The sequence below is a fragment of the Heterodontus francisci genome, unplaced genomic scaffold (genome assembly GCF_036365525.1).
Source record: "Heterodontus francisci isolate sHetFra1 unplaced genomic scaffold, sHetFra1.hap1 HAP1_SCAFFOLD_51_1, whole genome shotgun sequence".
NCBI classification, from domain to species: domain Eukaryota; kingdom Metazoa; phylum Chordata; class Chondrichthyes; order Heterodontiformes; family Heterodontidae; genus Heterodontus; species Heterodontus francisci.
In genome coordinates this window covers 296,170-319,937 of record NW_027141937.1, presented here as the reverse complement: position 1 = coordinate 319,937, position 23,768 = coordinate 296,170, and the positions used below count along the sequence as shown (strand labels likewise).

The following is a 23,768-nucleotide window of genomic DNA, read 5'->3' as shown; positions in this document are numbered from 1 at the left end:
AGGAAGGGTGGCTCAACTGTGGCTTACAAAAGAAATTAAGGAAAGTATTAGATCCAAGGAGGAGAGATATAAAATGGCCAGAACAAGCAGCAAACCTGAAGATTGTGAGCAGTTTGGAATTTAGCAGAGGAGGACAAAAGGATTGATTAAGAAGGGGGAAATAGAGTATGAGAGTAAGCTCGCAGAGAACATAAAAACTGACTGTAAAAGCTTCGATAGATATGTGTAGAGAAAAAGATTACTGAAGACAAATGTGGGCCCCTTACAGTCAGAAACGGGGGAATTTATAATGGAGAACAAAGAAATGGCAGACCAATTAAATACATACTTTGGATCTGTCTTCACAAAGGAGGATACAAATTATCTCCCAGAAATGTTGGGGAGCATAGGGTCTAGTGAGAAGGAGGAACTGTATGAAATCAGTATTAGTCGGGAATGTTTGGGAAATTGATGGGATTGAAGGCCGGTAAATCCCCAGGGCCTGATAATCTACATCCCAGAGTACTTAAGGAAGTGGCCCTTGAAATAACAGATGCATTTCTGGTCTTTTTTCAAAATTCTATCGACTCTGGAACAGTTCCAATGGATTGGACGGTAGTTAATGTAACTCCACTATTTAAAAAAAGAGGCAGAAAGAAAACAGCGAATTATATACCGGTTAGCCTGACATTAGTCGTGGGCAAAATGCTGGAGTCCATTATAAAAGATGTAATAGCAGAGTGCAATAATAACTCGTCTCCACTCCTAGTATTTCTAAATCCCACACATTCACTATAATGTGAACAATTATTTCCTGTTGTGTCTCTCTCAGATTTGTAAACTTCACTGTATTGGAGTGAGGTGACATCTACTGGCGGGAAGCAAGAACTGCAATTAAGCAGCAGAAACTCCACAGTCTGTCAGGGTTAAAGAAACATTGCAATGTGAGGAGACAGCGAAGTGGTTTGATTGGGTAGATGGAGACATGATTCCACTTGGAGTGGTGTCTGAAGCAAAGGCCAGAAATACAAAATTGTCATTAATAAAAGAAATGAGGAATTCATGAAAAATGTAGTAACGTAGTGAATGGTTAGAATGTGGATAGAATAGAAAGTGAGATTGGATTGACAGAAGAAGTCTGAAAGGATGGCTGAAACAAAAGGTGAGTGCCTGAAACGTTAACTGTCTTTCTCACAGCACAGATGCTGCCAGAGCTGCTGAACATTTCCAGCACTTTCTGTTTTTATTTCAGCATTTGCAGGATGTTGCTTTGATCTGAAAAAAAAATGGATGATTGGCTGGGGGGTTCCAGTGAAATTCCACAGCAGCTAATAAAGCCTGACCTGTCAGTGGCTCGTTGGTCTAGGGGTATGATTCTCGCTTTGGGAGTACGGTTAATTAGCACGCGAGAGATCCCGGGTTCAAGTCCCGGACGAGCCCTGGTCTGCTGGCATTTTTAGATTAAGGTTATCGATTGGTTTCAGCCTTGCAGAAGGTGGAATTGACTTCCATATGGAGCTGGCTTGAGGACCGGACAACTGGATTCAAAGAGCTTGTCGACAAAATTGTAATTAACTAAATGTACAGATAGCCAAGTGGGAATATGAAGTTGTTGCTGCAATTGTGACCTGACTCCAAAAACAACAGGACTGAGTTCTGGACTGGAATGGAATGGACTTCTTCAGTGTTTCTGTTGTTTGGCTTGCATTGACTCATCGATTTTCTTGTTTTTCACTTTGTCGATGCCTTTGAATAATTGTGGATCCTTCTTCAGGGTGTCTTCTTTCACCAGGTAGTTCTGACCTCTGATGATGTTGATTGTAATCAGTTTCAATTCGCTGATAGTTTTGGAAGTGAGCAGATTTCCTTTGCTTGAGTCTACAACATGGAACTCAGTCTGACATGTGGACCCATGGGAGGATTTGAATGCCACCCCTGCGTTGGAGTTGCATCCATCCAATAAGAGACCGAGTAGAAGTGACAGTTCTGTCAGTCGAATATGAGACTTTTAATGGCAGGGTTGTGAGTTTGAGTGCCATTCTGTTTTTCCTTTTTGTAAGGCTTCATGAGCAGAGAGTACAGGGAGTGTTTGAAATGAGCAAGTCTCGCTTTGATTCAGGACTCTTACCTCTCAGCAGCATCTCACTATGAAAGATTGAATTTGATCTCATTTCATTCTCAGCTCGGGGTCTGTGCGGCTCAGTGGCACTTCTGGCTGTCTCCCGCTTCACAATCCATCAGTACTGAGAAAGCAATGGGGAATATTACTCACATGTTGTGTTCTTTAATTTTTTGGAAAACTTGAATGTATGTATTTTCTTCCAAAACAAGGACACCAAGCCACTGTTAATGTAGGGCTGCAATAGCTCAGTTGGGAGAGCGTTAGACTGAAGATCTGAATGTCCCTGGTACAATCCCGGGTTTCAGCAATTTTGCTTCCTTATGCGTCCCTTGCCTTGGTTCTGATTTTCCGGTTGCACAATTTACTGTGAAATTATTTACCAAGCACCAGTGGATTGAATTTGAGAAACAACACAGAGTCATTTACAGCACAGAAGGTGGTCGTTTGGCCTATCACGTCCATGCTGGCTCTCCCCGGAGCAATCTAGTCAGTTCCACTCATCAGCACGATCCCTTTCCTCCTGCAAGTTTCTTTCCTTCAAGTATCCATCCAATTTCCTTTTCAAATTATTGATTGTCTCTGCTTCCACCACAATCGTGGGCCAAGACATTACCACCCACAACATAAAAAATTCCACCTCATCAAGGATGGGAAATACTTACATCTTCTATATTTGCTTATTCTCTATTTCTATGAGAATCGACTGGCAGTCAACATGAAAGGAAACCCAAAAATCTTCGAGCAGCATGTAAATGATAAGTGGGTAGTAAGAGGTTGAGTCGGGCCTATTAGGGACAAAAAGGATAATATAAGCTTAGAGGTGCAGGGCAATGTTAATCTACTTAATGAGTACTTTGCATCAGTGATCATTAAGGAAGTGGAATTTGACAAAATATCAGTTGAAGTGAAGAAAGTAGAGGCAATGGAGAGAGTACAAATTAGGAGAGGGAGGTACTAAAAAGGCTGGCTGTGCTTAGGGAAGATAAATCACCTGGTCCGGATGGCTCACATCCCAGGTTGCGAAAGGAAATGCGGATGCAGATAACGGAAGGGCTTGCTATTATCTTCCAATCTTCCCTGGATACGGGGGAGGTGCCAGAGGATTAAACAGTGGCAAATGCGACACCCTTATTCAAGAAAGGGTGTAAGGACAGTCCGGCTAACTACAGGCTAGTTAGATTAACAGCAGCGGTGGGTGAGGTTTTAGAAAGAATAATCAGGGTAAAAAATCAACAGTCACTTGGAGAGGTTCGAGTTAATTAAGGAGAGTGAGCATGGATTTATAAATGGGAGTTCATGCTTGACTAATCTAACTGCATTTTTGATGAACTAACAGAGCAGCTTGATGAAGGGAATGCAGTGGATGTTGTTTATATGGATTTTAAGGAAGCGTTTGACAAGATACCACATAAAAGGGCGGTTAACAAAATTGAGGTTCGTGGTATAGGAGGGTCAGTGTCCAATAGGATAGAAAATTGGTTTAAGGACAGAAAACAGCGAGTCTTATTAAATGGTTCTTTGTCAGACTGGAGGATAGTCGACAGTGGTGTTCCCCAAGGGTCAGTGCTAGAACCACTGCTTTTTTTGCTCAAGGTAAGTGACTTGGATCTTGGAATACAGAGTAGAATCTCAAAATATGCCGATGACACCAAACCTGGAGGAGCGGCAAACAGTGAAGATGATATGAACTGCCTGCAACAGGACAGTGATAGGCTAGCAGAATGGGCAGACAGGTGGCAGATGGAATTTAATAGTGACAAGTGTGAGGTGATGTATTTTGGCATAACGAATAGGGAGAGGCAATATATACTTAATGGCACAGTTCTAAAGAGTGTTCTGGAATAGAGGGACATGGGGTTCATGTGCATCAATCTTTGAAGGAGGCAAGTCATATTGCGAGAGTGGTTCGCAAAGCATATGGGATCTTGGGCTTTATAAATAGAGGCATTGAGTACAAAAGCAGGGAAGTTATGCTGAACCATTATAAAACTCTGGTTAGGCCCCATGTGGAGTGTTGCTTCCAGTTCTGCTCAGCAGACTTTCGAAAGAATGTGAGGGTCCTTGAGAGGACGCAGAGGCGATTTACCAGAATGGATCCAGGGATGGGGGATTTTAGTTCCAAGGTTAGGTTGGAAAAGCTCGGATTATTCTGCCTTTCTCAAAGGAGATTGAGTGGAGAATTGATAGAGGTGTATAACACCTCTAGAGAACAGGCCATCCTGGAATGGGTATTGTGTAATGAGAAAGGATTAGTTAACAATCTTGTTGTGTGGGGTCCCTTGGGGAAGGTCGCCCATAATATGATAAAATTCTTCATTAACATGGAGAGTGAGAGAGTTGATTCCGAGACTCGGGTCCTGAATCTAAACAAAGAAAACTATGAAGGTATGAGGCGGGAGTTGGCTATGATAGATTGGGGAACGTTACTTAAAGGGTTGACAGTGGATCGGCAATGGCTAGCATTTAAAGAGCGCATGGATGAATTACAACAATTGTTCATTCCTGTCGGTGCAAAAGTAAAACAGGAAGGGTGGCTCAACTGTGGCTTACAAAAGAAATTAAGGAAAGTATCAGATCCAAGGAGGAGAAATATAAAATGGCCAGAACAAGCAGCAAACCTGAAGATTGTGAGCAGTTTGGAATTTAGCAGAGGAGGACAAAAGGATTGATTAAGAAGGGGGAAATAGAGTATGAGAGTAAGCTAGCAGAGAACATAAAAACTGACTGTAAAAGCTTCGATAGATATGTGTAGAGAAAAAGATTAGTGAAGACAAATGTGGGCCCCTTACAGTCAGAAGCGGGGGAATTTATAATGCGGAACAAAGAAATCGCAGACCAATTAAATACATACTTTGGATCTGTCTTCACAAAGGAGGATACAAATTATCTCCCAGAAATGTTGGGGAACATAGGGTCTAGTGAGAAGGAGGAACTGTATGAAATCAGTATTAGTAGGTAATGTTTGGGAAATTGATGGGATTGAAGGCCGATAAATCCCCAGGGCCTGATAATCTACATCCCAGAGTACTTAAGGAAGTGGCCCTTGAAATAGCAGATGCATTTCTGGTCTTTTTTCAAAATTCTATCGACTCTGGAACAGTTCCAATGGATTGGACGGTAGTTAATGTAACTCCACTATTTAAAAAAAGAGGCAGAAAGAAAACAGCGAATTATATACCGGTTAGCCTGACATTAGTCGTGGGCAAAATGCTGGAGTCCATTATAAAAGATGTAATAGCAGAGTGCAATAATAACTCGTCTCCACTCCTAGTATTTCTAAATCCCACACATTCACTATAATGTGAACAATTATTTCCTGTTGTGTCTCTCTCAGATTTGTAAACTTCTCTGTATTGGAGTGAGGTGACATCTACTGGCGGGAAGCAAGAACTGCAATTAAGCAGCAGAAACTCCACAGTCTGTCAGGGTTAAAGAAACATTGCAATGTGAGGAGACAGCGAAGTGGTTTGATTGGGTAGATGGAGACATGATTCCACTTGTGGTGGTGTCTGAAGCAAAGGCCAGAAATACAAAATTGTCATTAATAAAAGAAATGAGGAATTCATGAAAAATGTAGTAACGTAGTGAATGGTTAGAATGTGGATAGAATAGAAAGTGAGATTGGATGGACAGAAGCAGTCTGAAAGGATGGCTGAAACAAAAGGTGAGTGCCCTGAAACGTTAACTGTGTTTCTCACAGCACAGATGTTGCCAGAGCTGCTGAACATTTCCAGCACTTTCTGTTTTTATTTCAGCATTTGCAGGATGTTGCTTTGATCTGAAAAAAAATGGATGATTGACTGGGGGGTTCCAGTGAAATTCCACAGCAGCTAATAACACCTGACCTGTCAGTGGCTCGTTGGTCTAGGGGTATGATTCTCGCTTTGGGAGTATGGTTTAATTAACATGCGAGAGATCCCGGGTTCAAGTCCTGGACGAGCCCTGGTCTGCTGGCATTTTTAGATTAAGGTTATCTATTGGTTTCAGCCTTGCAGAAGGTGGAATTGACTTCCGAAGGGAGCTGGCTTGAGGACCAGACAACTGGATTCAAAGAGCTTGTCGACAAAATTGTAATTAACTAAATGTACAGATAGCCAAGTGGGAATATAAAGTTGTTGCTGTAATTGTGACCTGACTCCAAAAACAACAGGACTGGGTTCTGGACTGGAATGGAATGGAATGGAATTCTTCAGTGTTTCTGTTGTTTGGCTTGCATTGACTCATCGATTTTCTTGTTTTTCACTTTGTCGATGCCTTTGAATAATTGTGGATCCTTCTTCAGGTTGTCTTCTTTCACCAGGTAGTTCTGACCTCTGATGATGTTGATTGTAATCAGCTTCAATTCACTGATAGTTTTGGAAGTGAGCAGATTTCCTTTGCTTGAGTCTACAACATGGAACTCAGTCTGACATGTGGTCCCATGGGAGAATTTGAATGCCACCCGTGCGTTGGAGTTGCATCCATCCAATAAGAGACCGAGTAGAAGTGACAGTTCTGTCAGTCGAATATGAGACTTTTAATGGCAGGGTTGTGAGTTTGAGTGCCATTCTGTTTTTCCCTTTTGTAAGACTTCATGAGCAGAGAGTACAGGGAGTGTTTGAAATGAGCAAGTCTCGCTTTGATTCAGGACTCTTACCTCTCAGCAGCATCTCACTATGAAAGATTGAATTTGATCTCATTTCATTCTCAGCTCGGGGTCTGTGCGGCTCAGTGGCACTTCTGGCTGTCTCCCGCTTCACAATCCATCAGTACTGAGAAAGCAATGGGGAATATTACTCACATGTTGTGTTCTTTAATTTTTTGGAAAACTTGAATGTATGTATTTTCTTCCAAAACAAGGAAACCAAGCCGCTGTTAATGTCGGGCTGAAATAGCTCAGTTGGGAGAGCGTCAGACTAAAGGTCCCTGGTTCAATCCCGGGTTTCAGCAATTTTGCTTCCTTCTGCGTCCCTTGCCTTGGTTCTGATTTTCCGGTTGCACAATTTACTTTGAGATTATTTCCCAAGTACCAGTGGATTGAATTTGAGAAACAACACAGAGTCATTTACAACATAGAAGGTGGTCATTTGGCCTATCACGTCCATGCCGGCTCTCCCCGGAGCAATCTAGTCAGTTCCACTCACCAGCTCGATCCCTTTCCTCCTGCAAGTTTCTTTCCTTCAAGTATCCATCCAATTTCCTTTTCAAATTATTGATTGTCTCTGCTTCCACCACACTCGTGGGCCAAGACATTACCACCCACAACATAAAAAATTCCACCTCATCAAGGATGGGAAATACTTACATCTTCTATATTTGCTTATTCTCTATTTCTATGAGAATAGACTGGCAGTCAACATGAAAGGAAACCCAAAAATCTTCGAGCAGCATGTAAATGATAAGTGGGTAGTAAGAGGTTGAGTCGGGCCTATTAGGGACAAAAAGGATAATATAAGCTTAGAGGTGCAGGGCAATGTTAATCTACTTAATGAGTACTTTGCATCAGTGATCACTAAGGAAGTGGAATTTGACAAAATATCAGTTGAAGTGAAGAGAGTAGAGGCAATGGAGAGAGTACAAATTAGGAGAGGGAGGAACTAAAAAGGCTGGCTGTGCTTAGGGAAGATAAATCACCTGGTCCGGATGGCTCACATCCCAGGTTGCGAAAGGAAATGCGGATGCAGATAACGGAAGGGCTTGCTATAATCTTCCAATCTTCCCTGGATACGGGGGAGGTGCCAGAGGATTAAACAGTGGCAAATGCGACACCCTTATTCAAGAAAGGGTGTAAGGACAGTCCGGGTAACTACAGGCTAGTTAGATTAACAGCAGCGGTGGGTAAGGTTTTAGAAAGAATAATCAGGGTAAAAAATCAACAGTCACTTGGAGAGGTTCGAGTTAATTAAGGAGAGTGAGCATGGATTTATAAATGGGAGTTCATGCTTGACTAATCTAACTGCATTTTTTGATGAACTAACAGAGCAGCTTGATGAAGGGAATGCAGTGGAAGTTGTTTATATGGATTTTAAGGAAGCGTTTGACAAGGTACCACATAAAAGGGCGGTTAACAAAATTGAGGTTCGTGGTATAGGAGGGTCAGTGTCCAATTGGATAGAAAATTGGTTTAAGGACAGAAAACAGCGAGTCTTATTAAATGGTTCTTTGTCGGACTGGAGGATAGCCGACAGTGGTGTTCCCCAAGGGTCAGTGCTAGAACCACTGCTTTTTTTGCTCAAGGGAAGTGACTTGGATCTTGGAATACAGAGTAGAATCTGAAAATATGCCGATGACACCAAACCTGGAGGAGCGGCAAACAGTGAAGATGATATGAACTGCCTGCAACAGGACAGTGATAGGCTAGCAGAATGGGCAGACAGGTGGCAGATGGAATTTAATAGTGACAATTGTGAGGTGATGTATTTTGGCATAAGGAATAGGGAGAGGCAATATATACTTAATGGCACAGTTCGAAAGAGTGTTCTGGAATAGAGGGACATGGGGTTCATGTGCATCAATCTTTGAAGGAGGCAAGTCATATTGCGAGAGTGGTTCGCAAAGCATATGGGATCTTGGGCTTTATAAATAGAGGCATTGAGTACAAAAGCAGGGAAGTTATGCTGAACCATTATAAAACTCTGGTTAGGCCCCATGTGGAGTGTTGCTTCCAGTTCTGCTCAGCAGACTTTCGAAAGAATGTGAGGGTCCTTGAGAGGACGCAGAGGCGATTTACCAGAATGGATCCAGGGATGGGGGATTTTAGTTCCAAGGTTAGGTTGGAAAAGCTAGGATTATTCTGCCTTTCTCAAAGGAGATTAGTGGAGAATTGATAGAGGTGTAAAACACCTCCAGAGAACAGGCCATCCTGGACTGGATATTGTGTAATGAGAAAGGATTAGTTAACAATCTTGTTGTGTGGGGTCCCTTGGGAAGTGCGCCCATAATATGATAAAATTCTTCATTAACATGGAGAGTGAGAGAGTTGATTCCGAGACTCGGGTCCTGAATCTAAACAAAGAAAACTATGAAGGTATGAGGCGGGAGTTGGCTATGATAGATTGGGGAACGTTACTTAAAGGGTTGACAGTGGATAGGCAATGGCTAGCATTTAAAGAGCGCATGGATGAATTACAACAATTGTTCATTCCTGTCTGTGCAATAGTAAAACAGGAAGGGTGGCTCAACTGTGGCTTACAAAAGAAATTAAGGAAAGTATTAGATCCAAGGAGGAGAAATATAAAATGGCCAGAACAAGCAGCAAACCTGAAGATTGTGAGCAGTTTGGAATTTAGCAGAGGAGGACAAAAGGATTGATTAAGAAGGGGGAAATAGAGTATGAGAGTAAGCTAGCAGAGAACATAAAAACTGACTGTAAAAGCTTCGATAGATATGTGTAGAGAAAAAGATTAGTGAAGACAAATGTGGGCCCCTTACAGTCAGAAACGGGGGAATTTATAATGGGGAACAAAGAAATGGCAGACCAATTAAATACATACTTTGGATCTGTCTTCACAAAGGAGGATACAAAGTATCTCCCAGAAATGTTGGGGAACATAGGGTCTAGTGAGAAGGAGGAACTGTATGAAATCAGTATTAGTAGGGAATGTTTGGGAAATTGATGGGATTGAAGGCCGATAAATCCCCAGGGCCTGATAATCTACATCCCAGAGTACTTAAGGAAGTGGCCCTTGAAATAGCAGATGCATTTCTGGTCTTTTTTCAAAATTCTATCGACTCTGGAACAGTTCCAATGGATTGGACGGTAGTTAATGTAACTCCACTATTTAAAAAAAGAGGCAGAAAGAAAACAGCGAATTATATACCGGTTAGCGAGGCCTGGACAAGGTATGCCAGCCAAGAGCGACGTCTCAATTCATTCCATCTTCGCTGCCTTCGGAGAATACTTGGCATCAGGTGGCAGGACTATATCTCCAACACAGAAGTCCTTGAAGCGGCCAACACCCCCAGCTTATACACACTAATGAGTCAGCGGCGCTTGAGATGGCTTGGCCATGTGAGCCGCATGGAAGATGGCAGGATCCCCAAAGACGCATTGTACAGCGAGCTCGCCACTGGTATCAGACCCACCGGCCGTCCATGTATCCGCTCTCAAGACGTCTGCAAACGCGACATGAAATCGTGTGACATTGATCACAAGTCGTGGGAGTCAGTTGCCAGCATTCGCCAGAGCTGGCGGGCAGCCATAAAGACAGGGCTGAATTGTGGCGAGTCGAAGAGACTTAGGAGTTGGCAGGAAAAAAGACAGAGGCGCAAGGGGAGAGCCAACTGTGCAACAGCCCCGACAAACAAATTTCTCTGCAGCACCTGTGGAAGAGCCTGTCACTCCAGAATTGGCCTTTATAGCCACTCCAGGCGCTGCTTCACAAACCACTGACCACCTCCAGGCGCGTATTCATTGTCTCTCGAGATCAGGGGACCCAAAAGAAGCCTGACATCAGTCGAGGGGAAAATGCTGGAGTCCATTATAAAAGATGTTATAGCAGAGTGCAATAATAACTCGTCTCCACTCCTAGTATTTCTAAATCCCACACATTCACTATAATGTGAACAATTATTTCCTGTTGTGTCTCTCTCAGATTTGTAAACTTCACTGTATTGGAGTGAGGTGACATCTACTGGCGGGAAGCAAGAACTGCAATCAAGCAGCAGAAACTCCACAGTCTGTCAGGGTTAAAGAAACATTGCAATGTGAGGATACAGCGAAGTGGTTTGATTGGGTAGATGGAGACATGATTCCACTTGTAGTGGTGTCTGAAGCAAAGGCCAGAAATACAAAATTGTCATTAATAAAAGAAATGAGGAATTCATGAAAAATGTAGTAACGTAGTGAATGGTTAGAATGTGGATAGAATAAAAAGTGAGATTGGATGGACAGAAGCAGTCTGAAAGGATGGCTGAAACAAAAGGTGAGTGCCCTGAAACGTTAACTGTGTTTCTCACAGCACAGATGCTGCCAGAGCTGCTGAACATTTCCAGCACTTTCTGTTTTTATTTCAGCATTTGCAGGATGTTGCTTTGATCTGAAAAAAAATGGATGATTGGCTGGGTTCCAGTGAAATTCCACAGCAGCTAATTAAGCCTGATCTGTCAGTGGCTCGTTGGTCTAGGGGCATGATTTTCGCTTTGGGAGTATGGTCAATGAACATGCGAGAGATCCCGGGTTCAAGTCCTGGACGAGCCCTGGTCTGCTGGCATTTTTAGATTAAGGTTATCTATTGGTTTCAGCCTTGCCGAAGGCGGAATTGACTTCCATGCGGAGCTGGCTTGAGGACAAGACAACTGGATTCAAAGAGCTAGTCGGCAAAATTGTAATTAACTAAATGTACAGATAGCCAAGTGGGAATATAAAGTTGTTGCTGGAATTGTGACCTGATTCCAAAAACAACAGGACTGGGTTCTGGACTGGAATGGAATGGAATTCTTCAGTGTTTCTGTTGTTTGGCTTGCATTGACTCATCGATTTTCTTGTTTTTCACTTTGTCGATGCCTTTGAATAATTGTGGATCCTTCTTCAGGGTGTCTTCTTTCACCAGGTCGTTCTGACCTCTGATGATGTTGATTGTAATCAGCTTCAATTCGCTGATAGTTTTGGAACTGAACAGATTTCCTTTGCTTGAGTCTACAACATGGAACTCAGTCTGACATGTGGACCCATGGGAGGATTTGAATGCCACCCCTGCGTTGAAGAATACAGTTGCATCCATCCAATAAGAGACCGAGTAGAAGTGACAGTTCAGTCAGTCAAACATTAAACTTTTAATTTCAGGGTTGTGAGTTTGAGTGCCATTTTGTTTTTCCCTTTTTTAAGGCTTCATTAGCAGAGAGTACAAGGAGTGTTTGAAATGAAATTCAGCAAAAGTATGAGAAAGTCTCACTTTGATTCGGGACTCTTATCTCTCTGCAGCATCTCGCTGTGAAAGATTGAACTTCATCTCATTTCATTCCCAGCTCGGGGTTAGTGCGGCTCAATGGGACTTCTGGCTGTCTTCCGCTTCACAATCCATCAGTGCTGAGAAAGCAATGGGGAATATTATTCACGGCTCTGCAACCAGAGGACACTAATTTAAGGTGAATGGCAAAAGAACCAAAGGCAACATGAGGAAAAACTTATTTTGCACAGCGAGTGGTTAAGATCTGATATGCACTGTTTGAGAGTGTGATGGAGGCTGATTCAACCATGGTTTTCAAAATGGTATAAACTAATTATCTGAAGTGAAAAAAATTGCATGTACAGCAACCTCTGTACATTTTCGTTCATCTTGCAAATCCCCTGGTGCTCTATGCACATTGGCAAAGCTGTGTAGTCAGTATCCAAGCTTGTGTTGAAGTCTCCTAGAAGGTACAGTCCCTCGGTGCTGGGAATTCTACTGATAGCAGTGTCAAGTGTCACATAGAATTGATCCTTGACATCTGGGGTGGAGGTGAGTGTCGGGACATAGATGCACATGAGATTAACTGGGCCCACGCTTGTTGACAAGTGAAGAGTAAGAAGTCTCTCTGAGCCTACTGTGGGTGGTTCACTCATCTCAAGTAGCGTGTTTTTTACTGTGAAACCCACTCCATGCTCACGACTTGCCTCTTGGGCTTTCCCCTGCCAGAAGAAGGTGTAGTGTCTCTTTTTGAGGGAACCACTTTGAACGAGTCTAGTTTCTTGCAGCTCAGCAATGTCCACATTGAGCCTTGTGAGTTCCTTGTCGATCACAGCTGTCTTGTGTGTGTCATCAACCTGCAGAAGGTTGTCGGTAAGGCCAGGACACATGGTCCTTACATTCCAGCTTGTGATGCGAAGGACTGGTGTCTTCTTTGTTGAGTTTGTTTTTCTTGGTGCATAGATAATCAATGCGCCTGTTGAGAGATGACTCTCTAAGCTCCAAGCACCCATTGAAGCAAGCAGGTCATGCCTTCACAGCACCGAACTGACTGGGGGCTGCCCAGCTTGGAGTGAATGGTCGCTATCCAATGAGACACTAAGAGCTCTCCCACTGTCCGAAGTAACCCCTGGTGCTCATACTCTCCACCAATTCAATGAGAGCTTATAATCAGTAACTGTTTATTCCCGGGTTGTGCGAATGTTTAACCAAGAAGCTGGAGTGTCCTCTCCAGGGCACAGGCCTGGGCAAATAGTATGGAGACCCTGAGCATCAGGACCCCCTCTCAGCATTGCTAGTATTGTCCAAAGGAAATGAAAAACCAGTACTGTTTGTTCCCAGCTCTGCTGTTGGAGTTGCTGGAAAACTGCCTGATAAGCAACAGGTAACTGCCTCCAGGACTCCACTCCGGATTTACTCTCCAGGTTTACTCCCTTAGCCTTCTTATTCATTTATTTAGAGATACAGTACTGAAACAGGCCCTTCCAGCCCACCGAGTCTGTGCCGACCATCAACCACCCATTTATACTAATCCTACATTAATCCCATATTCCTACCACATCCCCTCAATTCCCCTACCACCTACCTACACTAGGGGCAATTTACAATGGCCAATTTACCTATCAACCTTTGGCTGTGGGAGGAAACCGGAGCACCCGGCAGAAACCCACGTGGTCACAGGGAGAACTTGTAAACTCTGCACAGGCAGCACCCAGAATCGAACGCGGGTCACTGGAGGTGTGAGGTTGCGGTGCTAACCACTGCGCCACTGTGTCTTCTCGAGACACCCAACGAGAAGTGAGACTTTTTGCCCAGAGATGGGGCTCTGTTTCTTGGCATCAGGATGGAACCACACACCAGTGGGCCTGTATGACATGCACAAGGATATCACACACTGCCCCATCCCTGGTACAGATCAGAGTCAGACACTGAACAGATTGCAACCCACAAGGACATCACAACCTTCCCGCTCTCTGGGACAAGTCAGTGTGATACACCAAACAAACAGCACCCCACAGGGACCTCATAAATGCCACGTCCCTGTGACAGATCAAGGTCAGACACTGCAAATATTGCAACCACAGGAACATCACAAATTGCCCCATCCCTCGGACAGCTCGGGGTCTGACATTGAACATATTGCAACAACAAGGACATTACTGTATAACTCCCTCCATTCTGAAAAACAAGCATTCACCCTACTTTTTATCCTGCAGCCAATTTTGGATCCACACTGCCACTGCCCCTTTAATCCCTTCTGCTTGAATTTTGTTAACAAGTCATAGAGAGATGCAAAACTGAAACAGGCCATCCGGCCCACTGAGTCTGTGCTGACCAACCACCACCCATTTATAGTAATCCTACACCAATCCCATATTCCCTACCACATCCCCACCATGCTCTTACCTACACTAGGGGCAATTTGCAACAGCCAATTTACCTATCAACCTGCAGTCTTTGCTTGTGGGAGGAAACCGGAGCACCCAGCAGAAACACACACAGTCACAGGGAGAACTTGTAAGCTCTGCACGGGCAGTACCCAGAACTGAACCTGGGTTGCGAGAGCTGTGAGGTTGCAGTGCCAACCACTGTGCCATTGTGCTGCCCCAAGTCTAGTTTATGGTACCTTTTCAAACACAATTTTGATGTCCAGACACGTACCATTAACCTCACCACCCTCGTCAACTCTCTCTGAAACTTCATCAAAGAAATTAATTCATTAATTATTTCAGACACAATCTTCTGTTAACCAATCTGTACTGGCTGTCATTTATTAGCCCATGTTCTACCAAGTGACAGTTAATTTTCTCCTGGATAATTGACTCTAAAAGTTTCCCCACCATCGACATTAGACTAATTGGTCTGTAGTTCCTGGGTTTATCTCTCTTTTTAAACAGGGCTGTAATATTCACAACCCTTGCAGACTTATCTTTTAATTCTGGAAGGTCTATTGCAGACAATCACTTTGGGCATGACTTTAACCAATTAAAGCAACAGGATACTTGATTAATAAGTCCAGAACTTTTATTGAGAGTAAAATAATACTTAATAATTGAAAGTAAAATTATACTTAACAAACTTGGGGAATATAACTTTACAGCTCTGGGGACTGGTCGAGCTTGGTCTCAGAGTGTCACGGTCCTCTTTGTCCAGTCTAGATCCCTCATCAGGTGGAGAACTTGGTCGATGATCTGAGCCTTTACCCCTGAGGCCTTCTAGTGTTCCTGCACACTGAAACCTGACAAGCTCCCTACTTTTAACCCCTGGATGGCCATCACACCACCATGTGTCCTCGCTGTCTCTCCTGTCCTTCTCTCCTGCCGCGGCTGGTGCTGCTCAGCCTGGCCTCGTGTCCTCCTCCCATTCCTCCCGCAGACCGAGCAAGATGTCAATGACCAAACGCTCCCTTTCTCCTGCTGATTCCTATAAAGTTTCCAATAAGGTGGAGTTACACAGCACTTACTCTTTATAGGTGAAATCCTCAGAGTATTTCCCGAGTAAATGCTGACAGAGTGTTGGTGAAGTCTTGACAAAGTTTCCCAGAAAGTCTCCCAACGTGTTTCAAATGTCCTCTTCAAACCTCCAGCAGTAAGTGAACAGTAAAAGGTGATTAATCTTTAAATAGCACTTGAAATCCTCAGCGATGACTTGTTTACTACTGTCACTGTCAGGAGGCAGTGTGAGTTCAAGAGCCAGCCACCAAAATGCTGAACTGAGCAAGATGTCGATGACTAAACACTCCCTTTGTCCTGGTGACTCTGATAGGGAGGGGTCGACCCAACTCACAATCTCACTGATTTCACACAAATCATAAACTGCAGGACTGTCTGTGAAATTAACCTCCAATGTAGCATTCAAAATAAAATATGAATTCATAATTTAATAGTTTGTTTTAAAACTCCTCTGTGGTCACTGTGATACAAAAACACTTCACTTCCTTCATGTGATGATGTGATCTTCCAAAAGGAAATTGAAACAGTCCTCGTTCAGGAGTGAGAATTCTTCTGGTCACTGGCTGCAGAGTTAAAGTTGCCAACAATAGCTTCCTCTCTTGCGGATTTCCACTGTAATCACAGTTTCATACAACAAGGAAAGTGTTTACCAGCATATATCAGCAGTATGGAATTCTGTTGTGTATACAGGAAAGGGAGGTGGGAACAGGACAGGTACATGGGATTAGGACGACTGCTCATGTGGAGGATGATCACCAGTAATCTATCAGAGATCAGATTACACCAGAGAGACTCCAAAAGAGAAACTGGTGTTGAATTTGTGAGCATTGCTTTGTGGAATGCTTTAGTATTTGATGAGAATGTTGAACCAGTGAAATTTTGCAGCTGTGGGATGACAGTTACCTGAATAGATATTATAATATTTATTGCAACATTAAGGTACCATGTGTACTGAGTGTAACAACGTTAGCAGCATCCAATCATACAGCTGTGAAATATCTGCAAATGTTGCTATTTATGTCGTGAGACAAATTGAGAAGTGTTTAATTTCTCTGCGATTTAAGTAGACATCTAGTCACAGGACCCAGAACCCTGAAGTGGAAGAAAATCATTCTCGTTCTCGAGGGACTGCCTAAGAAGAAGAAGAAGAAGAAGAATGGAATAAAGTAACACCCTGACAATTCATTAATTGTCTGTATGGAACCTTGCAGAATTTGGAAGACAGGCAGAAAAGTCAAAGTCACTGTCCTGGTCCCAAGTCCTCCACTCTTCCAATATTACATATTTACATCTCTATAAAGGAGATGGCTTTTTGGTAAAGGAGCAGAATTCCTGCTGCGTATTTGTGTGAGGTCCTGGGTTCAAATCATACATAAGCCCTCATTTCGCCAGTAACATTAGAACTTGTAAGTGAAGTATTTAATACTTTTTCCCATGCGAATTGTGAAATTTACAATAGTCTGCTACAAAAGAGGTTGAACCTCTGTTGAAAAAGGGAGCGAAGGAAAGACCGAGTAATTACAGGCCAGTCAGACTAACCTCAGTCATGGCCCAATAACTGGAACCTATTCTGAGAGACAGAATAAACTGTCAGTTCGAAAAGCACAGGTTAATCAAGGATAGTCAGCATGGATTTTTAAGCGAAGATCTTGTTTGACCAACTTGATGGAATTTTTTGAAGAAGTAACAAGGAAGATAAATGAGGGTAGTGCAGCTGACGTGTCCTACATGGATGTTAGCAAGGCATTTGGCAAGGACCCACATGGCAGACTGGTTAAAAAAATAAAAACCAATGGGATCCAGGGAAATGCAGTAAGGTGGATACAAAATTAGCTCAGTGGCAGGAAACAAAGGGTAATTGTTGACGGGTGTTTTAGCGACTGGAGGGCTGTTTCCAGTGGTGTTCTGCAGGGCTCAGTACCAGGTCCCCTGCTTTTTGTGGTACATATTAGCGATTTGGAAGTCAATGTAGGGGGCATGATCAAGACCATTGCAGACGACACAAAGATTGGCCATGAGGTAGATAATGAGGAGGATAGCTGTAGGCTGCAGGAAGATATTGATGGTTTGGTCAGGTGGGCAGAAAAGTGGCAAATGGAATTCAACCTGGAGAAGTGTGAGGTGATGCATTTGGGGAGGTCAAACAAGGCAACAGAATACACGATACTGAGAAGTATAGAGGAAGTGAGAGACCTTGGATTGAATGTCCACAGATCCCTGAAGATGGCAGGACAGGTCGATAAGGTGGTTAAGAAGGCAGATGGAATCCTTTCCTTTGTTAGCCGAGGTATAGAATACAAGAGCAGCGAGCTTATGCTGCAACTGTATAACTCATTGGTTAGGCTACAACTTGAGTTCTGTGTGCAGTTCTGGACACCTCATTACAGAAAGGATGCAATTGCACTAGAGAAGGTACAGAGGAGATTTACAAGGATGTTGCCAGGACTGGAAAAATGCAGCTATGAGGAAAGACTGGATAGGCTAAGGCTGTTCTCCTTGGAACAGAGAAGGCTGAGAGGAGATCTGATTGAAATGTACAAAATTTTGAGCGGTCTAAATAGAGTGGAAGTGCAAGGTCTATTCACCTTAGCAGAGAGGTCAGTGACGAGGAGGCATAGATTTAAAGTGATTGGTAGAAAAATTAGAGGGGAGACGAGGAAAAACCTTTTCACCCAGAGGATGGTGTGGGTGTGGAACTCACTGCCTGAAAGGGTGGTTGAGACAGAAACCCTCAACTCATCCAAAAGGAGTCTGGATAATCACCTCAAGTGCCGTAATCTGCAGGGCTACGGACCAAATACTGGAAGGTGGGATTAGAACAGGTGGATCGTTTTTCAGCCGCCACAGACATGATGGGCCTAGTGGCCTCTTTCTGTGCGCTACACTTTCTATGATTCTGTGATTCTTAACTCTCTCCAGCATCTTGCTTATTGATTTTCTTGTTTTTCTTGTTTTTCACTTTGTCGATGCCTTTGAATAATTGTGGATCCTTCTTCAGGGTGTCTTCTTTCACCAGGTAGTTCTGACCTCTGATGATGTTGATCGTAATCAGCTTCAATTCGCTGATAGTTCTGGAACTGAGCAGATTTCCTTTGCTTGAGTCTACAACATGGAACTCAGTCTGACATGTGGACCCATGGGAGGATTTGAATGCCACACCTGCGTTGGAGTTGCATCCATCCAATAAGAGACCGAGTAGAAGTGACAGTTCTGTCAGTCGAACATGAGACTTTTAATGGCAGGGTTGTGAGTTTGAGTGCCATTCTGTTTTTCCCTTTTTTAAGGCTTCATGAGCAGAGAGTACAGGGAGTGTTTGAAAATGAGCAAGTCTCGCTTTGATTCAGGACTCTTACCTCTCAGCAGCATCTCACTATGAAAGATTGAATTTTATCTCATTTCATTCTCAGCTCGGGGTCTGTGCGGCTCAGTGGCACTTCTGGCTGTCTCCCGCTTCACAATCCATCAGTACTGAGAAAGCAATGGGGAATATTACTCACATGTTGTGTTCTTTAATTTTTTGGAAAACTTGAATGTATGTATTTTCTTCCAAAACAAGGACAGCAAGGTGCTGTTAATGCAGAATAATGTAAAATAGCTCAGTTGGGAGAGCGTTAGACTGAAGATCTAAAGGTCCCTGATTCAATCCCGGGTTTCAGCAATTTTGCTTCCTTATGCGTCCCTTGCCTTGGTTCTGATTTTCCAGTTGCACAATTTACTTTGAAATTATTTACCAAGCACCAGTGGATTGAATTTGAGAAACAACACAGAGTCATTTACAGCACAGAAGGTGGTTGTTTGGCCTATCACGTCCATGCTGGCTCTCCCCGGAGCAATAGAGTCAGTTCCACTCACCAGCTCGATCCCTTTCCTCCTGCAAGTTTCTTTCCTTCTAGTATCCATCCAATTTCCTTTTCAAATCATTGATTGTCTCTGCTTCCACCACACTCGTGGGCCAAGTCATTACCACCCACAACATAAAAAAGTTCCACCTCATCAAGGATGGGAAATACTTATATCTTCTATATTTAGCTTATTCTCTATTTCTATGAGACTAGACTAGCAGTCAACATGAAAGGGAACCCAAACATCTTCGAGCAGCATGTAAATGATAAGTGGGTAGTAAGAGGTTGAGTAGGGCCCATTAGAGACAAAAAGGATAATATAAGCTTAGAGGTGCAGGGCAATGTTAATCTACTTAATGAGTACTTTGTATCAGTGATCACTTTGGAAGTGGAATTTGACAAAATATCAGTAGAAGTGAAGAGAGTGGAGGCAATGGTGAGAGTACAAATTAGGAGAGGGAGGTACTAAAAAGGCTGGCTGTGCTTAGGGTAGATAAATCACCTGATCCGGATGGCTTACATCCCAGGTTGCGAAAGGAAATGCGGATGCAGATAACGGAAGGGCTTGCTATAATCTTCCAATCTTCCCTGGATACGGGGAGGTTCCAGAGGATTAAACAGTGGCAAATGCGATGCCCTCATTCAAGAAAGGGTGTAAGGACAGTCTGGGTAACTACAGGCTAGTTAGATTAACAGCAGTGGTGGGTAAGGTTTTAGAAAGAATAATCAGGGTAAAAAATCAACAGTCACTTGGAGAGGTTTGAGTTAATTAAGGAGAGTGAGCATGGATTTATAAATGGGAGTTCATACTTGACTAATCTCACTGCATTTTTTGATGAACTAACAGAGCAGGTTGATGAAGGGAATGCAGTGGATGTTGTTTATATGGATTTTAAGGAAGCGTTTGACAAGGTACCACATAAAAGGGTGGTTAACAAAATTGAGGTTCGTGGTATAGGAGGGTCAGTGTCCAATTGGATAGAAAATTGGTTCAAGGACAGAAAACAGCGAGTCTTATTAAATGGTTCTTTGTCAGACTGGAGGATAGTCGACAGTGGTGTTCCCCAAGGGTCAGTGCTAGAACCACTGCTTTTCTTGCTCAAGGTAAGTGACTTGGATCTTGGAATACAGAGTAGAATCTCAAAATATGCCGATGTCACCAAACTTGGAGGAGTGGCAAACAGTGAGGATGATACGAACTGCCTGCAACAGGACAGTGATAGGCTAGCAGAACGGGCAGACAGGTGGCAGATGGAATTTAATAGTGACAAGTGTGATGTGATGTATGTTGGCAGAAGGAATAGGGAGATGCAAAGAACAAAGAACAAAGAAAATTACAGCACAGGAACAGGCCCTTCGGCCCTCCAAGCCTACGCCGATCCAAATCCTCTATCTAAACCTGTCGCCTATTTTCTAAGGGTCTGTATCTCTTTACTTTCTGCCCATTCATGTATCTGTCTAGATACATCTTGAAAGACGCTATCGTGCCCGCGTCTACCACCTCCGCTGGCAATGCGTTCCATGCACCCACCACCCTCTGCGTAAAGAACTTTCCACGCATATCCCCCCTAAACTTTTCCCCTTTCACTTTGAACTCGTGTCCCCTTGTAATTGAATCCCCCACTCTGGGAAAAAGCTTCTTGCTATCCACCCTGTCTGTACTTCTCATGATTTTGTACACCTCAATCAGGTCCCCCCTCAACCTCCGTCTTTCTAATGAAAATAATCCTAATCTACTCAACCTCTCTTCATAGCTAGCGCCCTCCATACCAGGCAACATCCTGGTGAACCTCCACTGCACCCTCTCCAAAGCATCCACATCCTTTTGGTAATGTGGCGACCAGAACTGCACGCAGTATTCCAAATGTGGCCGAACCAAAGTCCCATACAAATGTAACATGACCTGCCAACTCTTGTACTCAATACCCCGTCCGATGAAGGAAAGCATGCCGTATGCCTTCTTGACCACTCTATTGACCTGCGTTGCCACCTTCAGGGAACAATGGACCTGAACACCCAAATCTCTCTGTACATCAATTTTCCCCAGGACTTTTCCATTTACTGCATAGTTCACTCTTGAATTGGATCTTCCAAAATGCATCACCTCGCATTTGCCCTGATTGAACTCCATCTGCCATTTCTCTGCCCAACTCTCCAGTCTATCTATATTCTGCTGTATTCTCTGACAGTCCCCTTCACTATCTGCTACTCCACCAATCTTAGTGTCGGCTGCAAACTTGCTAATCAGTCCACCTATACTTTCCTCCAAATCATTTATGTATATCACAAACAACAGTGGTCCCAGCACGGATCCCTGTGGAACACCACTGGTCACACGTCTCTATTTTGAGACACTCCCTTCCACTGCTACCCTCTGTCTCCTGTTGCCCAGCCAGTTCTTTATCCGTCTAGCTAGTACACCTTGGACCCCATGCGCCTTCACTTTCTCCATCAGCCTACCATGGGGAACCTTATCAAACGCCTTACTGAAGTCCATGTATACGACATCTACAGCCCTTCCCTCATCAATCGACTTTGTCACTTCCTCAAAGAATTCTATTAATTTGGTAAGACATGACCTTCCCTGCACAAAACCATGTTGCCTATCACTGATCAACCCATTTTCTTCCAGATGGGAATAGATCCTATCCCTCAGTATCTTCTCCAGCAGCTTCCCTACCACTTACGTCAGGCTCACCGGTCTATAATTACCTGGATTATCCCTGCTACCCTTCTTAAACAAGGGGACAACATTAGCAATTCTCCAGTCCTCCGGGACCTCACCCGTGTTCAAGGATGTTGCAAAGATATCTGGTAAGGCCCCAACTATTTCCTCTCTCGCTTCCCTCAGTAACCTGGGATAGATCCCATCCGGACCTGGGGACTTGTCCACCTCAATGCCTTTTAGAATACCCAACACTTCCTCCCTCCTTCTGCCGACTTGACCGAGAGTAATCAAACATCTGGCCCTAACCTCAACATCCCTCATGTCCCTCTCCTCGGTGAATACCGATGCAAAGTACTCATTTAGAATCTCACCCATTTTCTCTGACTCCACGCAGAACTTTCCTCCTTTGTCCTTGAGAGGGCCAATCCTTTCTCTAGTTACCGTCTTGCTCCTTATATATGAATAAAAGGCTTTGGGATTTTCCTTAACCCTGTTTGCTAAAGATATTCCATGACCCCTTTTAGCCCTCTTAATTCTTCATTTCAGATTGCGCCTACAATCCCGATATTCTTTCAAAGCTTCGTCTTTCTTCAGCCGCCTAGACCTTATGTATGCTTCCTTTTTCCTCTTAGCTAGTTTTACAATTTCACCTGTCATCCATGGTTCCCTAATCTTGCCATTTCTACCCCTCATTTTCACAGGAACATGTCTCTCCTGCACGCTAATCAACCTCTCTTTAAAAGCCTCCCACATATCAAATGTGGATTTACCTTCAAACAGCTGCTCCCAATCTACATTCCCCAGCGCCTGCCGAATTTTGGTACAGTTGGCCTTCCCGCAATTTAGCACTCTTCCTTTAGGACCACTCTTGTCTTTGTCCATGAGTATTCTAAAACTTACGGAATTGTGATCACTATTCCCAAAGTAGTCCCCCACTGAAACATCAACCACCTGGCCAGGCTCATTCCCCAACACCAGGTCCAGTATGGCCCCTTCCCGAGTTGGACTATTTACATACTGCTCTAGAAAACCCTCCAGGATGCTCCCGACAAATTCTGCTCCATCTAGACCTCGAACACTAAGTGAATCCCAGTCAATGTTGGGAAAATTAAAATCTCCTATCACCACCACCCTGTTGCTCCGACAGCTTTCCATAATATATATACTTAATGGCACAGTTCTAAAGGGTGTGCTGGAATAGAGGGACTTGGGGTTCATGTGCATCAATCTTTGAAGGTGGCAAGACATATTGCGAGAGTGGTTAGCAAAGCATATGGGATCTTGCGCTTTATAAATAGAGGCATTGAGTACAAAAGCAGGGAAGTTATGCTGAACCATTATAAAACTCTGGTTAGGCCCCAATTGGAGTGTTGCTTCCAGTTCTGCTCAGCAGACTTTCGAAAGAATGTGAGGGTCCTTGAGAGGACGCAGAGGTGATTTACCAGAATGGATCCAGGGATGGGGGATTTTAGTTACAAGGTTAGGTTGGAAAAGCTAGGATTATTCTGCCTATATCAAAGGAGATTGAGTGGAGAATTGATAGAGGTGTATAACACCTCTAGAGAACAGGCCATCCTGGACTGGGTATTGTGTAATGAGAAAGGATTAGCTAACAATCTTGTTGTGTGGGGTCCCTTGGGGAAGTGCGCCCATAATATGATAAAATTCTTCATTAAGATGGAGAGTGAGAGAGTTGATTCCGAGACTCGGGTCCTGAATCTAAACAAAGAAAACTATGAAGGTATGAGGCGGGAGTTGGCTATGATAGATTGGGGAACGTTACTTAAAGGGTTGACAGTGGATAGGCAACGGCTAGCATTTAAAGAGCGCATGGATGAA

At 43.6% G+C, this 23,768-nt stretch overlaps 1 non-coding gene across 1 annotated transcript; it reads left to right on the top strand.

Annotated features, from left to right (window-relative positions):
- Nucleotides 1-1,330: 1,330 nt before the first annotated feature.
- Nucleotides 1,331-1,419, top strand: trnap-ugg (transfer RNA proline (anticodon UGG)). The gene is given in 2 exon segments: nucleotides 1,331-1,366; nucleotides 1,384-1,419. It is a non-coding gene; the product is annotated as a tRNA-Pro (tRNA).
- The last annotated feature ends 22,349 nt before the right edge of the window (nucleotides 1,420-23,768 follow it).